Source organism: Panulirus ornatus, chromosome 43 (genome assembly GCF_036320965.1).
Source record: "Panulirus ornatus isolate Po-2019 chromosome 43, ASM3632096v1, whole genome shotgun sequence".
Classification (NCBI taxonomy): domain Eukaryota; kingdom Metazoa; phylum Arthropoda; class Malacostraca; order Decapoda; family Palinuridae; genus Panulirus; species Panulirus ornatus.
This window is the reverse complement of record NC_092266.1, coordinates 3,443,086-3,447,671: the sequence shown is the minus strand read 5'-3', so window position 1 is coordinate 3,447,671 and position 4,586 is coordinate 3,443,086. Positions and strand designations below refer to the sequence as shown.

At 44.3% G+C, this 4,586-nt stretch overlaps 1 non-coding gene across 1 annotated transcript; it reads left to right on the top strand.

Moving 5' to 3' along the window:
* Positions 1 to 3,944: 3,944 nt before the first annotated feature.
* TRNAE-UUC (transfer RNA glutamic acid (anticodon UUC)) lies at positions 3,945 to 4,016 on the top strand. Its single transcript has one exon. It is a non-coding gene; the product is annotated as a tRNA-Glu (tRNA).
* Positions 4,017 to 4,586: the final 570 nt, after the last annotated feature.

Genomic DNA, 4,586 nt, shown 5'->3' with positions numbered 1-4,586 from the left:
CCACAGAACCTGACCTGCCGACTCACCAGACAACCTACCTGCTTACAACGTCGACATTCGACTCGTCCACAATGACTCTCCCCCTCCCTAACCTCTCCCAGGAAGTTGCCAACCCAAGACCAGACAAACCTCCACCGAAGTTCACATGAAGACCCTCAGCGGAATGCCAATGGCAGTCATCGACCACAGAATTAAAAGAACGATAAACTTCCCAAAATCGTAAAATGCTTAAAATCTTGCAGTTTAATGTACTCATCTACCACAATGGCCGTCATCTGGTTGCCACTCTCCTCGAAGAGAAAAGATCCGATGTTTTGATAATTAACAGCACATGTATCACTAATGGGTGTAGAATTAGACACTACGGATATACATCCCGACAGTCTTCAGACGGTAGACACGAGAGAGTCGCCATTCTTACACGCAATACTGTCGAACACGAATGATAACCACTTCATGGTGTCTCGAACACTTTCTAGCAGTAAACACAATACATGGCTTCATTATCTTCTGCACTACATACTCTCGACCCAACACTAACACTCCACTCCACGATCTTTGGACAGTATTCAATCACACTCATATCCCAGTCTACCTTGTAGCTGACCTCAACGCCCAACACAGAACCTTCCACCACAACAGAAACAATTCTCACGGTGATGACTTATTCGCTTTATGCTCCTTCAAACGTCTCAACTTCCTAGGACCTTTCTTCCATACCATCTTCACTGGCCCAGGAGGAAAGGGCAGACCCGACCTTGTCTTCTCCAACAGAGCCAGTAATTATCTTCATTACTTTTCGTCTCCAGGACCACTGTGTGTTTCCGACCACATCCTTCTCTTTCTTCACCTCTCATCTAACCCTATCCCCGTCCCACCACCCTCACACTACCACTACAGAAAAAGCAGACTAGCGCAACTTCAAAGACACTCTTTCTAATTGCACTTACACCACAGACTATGAAAATCACCCAATAACACTAATAGACACAGAAATAGAATATATACACCAAACAATCACACACGCAGCTGACGCATCTATCCCAAAATCCCCATTTACCACAAGATACACTTTCCATCTGCCAAAACAACAAAACTCCTCTTGTACTACCGTCGACGGTTTGAGCATTACACACATCGATTGGGTCTAGTACGGCGGGACCTCACCTCCCTACGAAACCACACACTCAACAGCCTCAAAAAAGACCATAATAGACACTGAAAATCTCTAATTATCACAGCAGGAGAACACCGAATCAGATCCCCTCAGGAGTTTTAGAGCCGAATCCGAAAACTCATAGGAATACCCAAAAGAGATTTAATGGACTAAATGACAACACTCAACATCATAACCCATAAGACATCGCCAACATCTTACAAAAATACTGGGAGGGTATCTTTCACCCACATCCCCCACATCATCTGGCGTACGAAAGCACTCAAATTGTCACAAAACATATACAAAACTGACCCAGTCACTTTTACCCAGAACAAATCATACACCTGCAATTCCTTTCAGACGACCACCTACTCACAACTCCCATAAGATCGAGCGAGGTCATATTCCTCCTACTGAAATCCCCCAAAGTAGCCCCAGGTATCTCAGGCATTGGTTACCAACTACTTACCCTCCTCCCTGACAACACTATCAAAGCCATAACCTCCATCTTCAACGCAGCACTATCCTCAGGCTAAATCCCAGCGAATTTCAAAACAGCAACGACCACCATGATACCTAAGCCCAATAAATCAAACAGAGACCCAATTAACTACAGACCCATTATCTTACTTGGGTCCATCTGGAAGACATTTGAAAGAATCTTAACAACAGACTCAGACAACACCTAACGAACAACAACCTACTCTCACACAAACAATTTGGCTTTCGACATCACTCCACACAAGATGAACTTAACATAATCACCAACTACATAAAAATCAACACGCGGACATACAAAAGATGTTAAGAATACCTTTGACACCGTTTGGCATGATGGCTTGAGGTACAAACTAAGCACCCAATTTCAAATCGCATGACCCACCATTAGACTTCTTTCTAATAATCTTAGCAACAGAAAAACCCGAATCAACTACAGAAACTCTTACTCAAACTACTTCCCCCTCATCGCTGGTGTAACCTCAAGGCTCCGTGCTGGTTCCCACTCTTTACACACTACTCAAATGATCTTCCCAATCCTACACACTCGGACTCCATCACTCTCCAATATGCAGATGACGCTACCCAACTGATTAGAGCCAGAACCCTCGCACACTTAACCAGTAGAACTCGAGAGGAAATTGACCACGTTTCGCTTTGGGAATTGAAATGGAGGATTAAGTCAAATCCTGCAAAATCCAACATATCCTACTTTAACGAAAGTCAGAGATACAACATAAGTAATGTCTACTTACACTCCCGTATACACCGTCATTTACCCATACCAATCTCACATACCAACACTGTACTGGGCCTAAATTATGATGTTCACTTATGGATGAACCATCACAGTCAATCTATAGCGGCTATTGTGAGAGCGGAGCTCGCGAAACTGGAAAGATTTAGAGAGGAGCAATTCAAAACCAAATTGCACCTCTATAAAGTATCAATTGATATAAGAATGATGCAACCAATTATACTGTGTACAGCCACATAAGGTTTTGTGAGTCCTCAAGACATGATTAATGACTGTCCTTTACAACTGAAGGATATGAGACCTGTTGGCATAGATGACTGATAGTAGCACAGTGTTATCTTTACTAGAGATAATGAAGGTCATTAGCTTCTCATATATTGAACTTTAAGCTTCAGGAATACGATGAATTAGTAAAGGAAACCTGGGAGACTGATACTCTTGATGGATACATTGTCATATCATTTGACCCGTGAAATTAATGGTAATCGAAGTGAACAGTGAGGCAGGCATATTTAGACAAGATAAACAGACAAACAAACGCCTACACATAAACACACAACCATCCTGCATAATGTGTTTAGTGCTGGAACAACGATATTCCGGGGCCCAAGTTCTGGCCTTAGACAGAGCAGCCGCCTCACACCCAGTGTGGTTTAGTACGACCAAGTATGTGCACCAGGTGTATGCTTTGACCTCTTTTATGAATATATGTATATGTAAACCGTCACCACTGAACGCACGGGACTGGAACCTTGGCCATCGAAATGACAGTGTTGTGAGCTAAACCGCTCGGCCACCACGGTAGCTGTCCACCTCTGACCAGCCTATGATCCAGTGAGAGTTAATGTGAGGTGAGGTAACGGGGGATCCCACTGGACCACAGGCTGGTCTATGGAATGCTTTTGTCCCGTTGTGGACGAGCGGAGTAGCTCACTGGTCTATCATTTCGATGGTCTAGGTTCGTGTCTCATACGGCCAGTGGTGATTGTTTCCATCTGTTTCATGTGAATAGTACATATGTACTGAGTCTTTGTTCCTGTTTGTGCATGTACACACACACACACTCACAGACACACAGACACACACACACACACACACACACATACAGAGGCAGATTCACACCATAAGTCAGGTACCCAATTATTGACCAGTCCCGAGGGAAGGATGGACACTTGAGTTGGGTCAACTGACTGCCACACCGAGGATTCAAACCCATGCATGTCCTACCCCGGGCTGGCCTCTGCTGACTCATGATTAGTAATGCTAACTATTACACTGCTATAAATGCGAGGCGTGGACTATAGATGAAAACGTACGGAAGAGGATGGTTGTGTTTGAAATGAAATGGTTGATATGTTTGTGTGTGTGTGTGTGTGTGTGTGAGTAATAGATTCGGTAGGTAACGTCTGCCAGCTGATTATCAATACAGAAACTTCGGTGAATAACCAAACGCTCCAGAGAACAGAGAGAATGGATGAAATAGTGAGTGGGTGAGCGATGTTCACATAGACATACACATGACCCTTCCAGTCCCGTGTGGGCTAGTGGCTAGGATACCTGGCTTTCACCCAGGAGGCCCGGGTTCGATTCCCGGCATGGGTAGGATTTTCTTCTTAGAGAGAGAGAGAGAGAGAGAGAGAGAGAGAGAGAGAGAGAGAGAGAGATGTCTAAGTAAATGAATACAACAGTTATCAAGTACGTTATCATCAATTAACCGAAACATAAATTTTTACAATAAAAGCTTGTGTTGTAGTGACTCCTGATTACTCTTGGTGAGTGAGTCCGAGAAACACTGTCACGAGGGCCAAAAGAGAGAAACTGAATGAGTGAGTGGGTCAGTAAGTGAACGAGGAGTAAGTGAAGGAATCAATACAGTTTCACGGTTAAGATATTTGGCTTCCAGTCAGGAACCTGCAGAGCCGGATTAATGTTTAGTGAGGCCCAGGACCAGGTGATATTTGCGGTCTCCACAGATTCTATGAAATATGTCTTATGTCAAATTTTGCCACCATATTGTATATTGTATACCAGCCTCTGTTCCACCAGTTTTCCGAGCTGCATCTTTTTTTACCTGGATGACCAGCGGGGCCCCTGTAAGGCCGGAGTCCAAGACCCGGGCCGAGGTGGCCCATGCGTTAATCTGGCACTGGAAATCTGGGTTCCTTTTCTGCA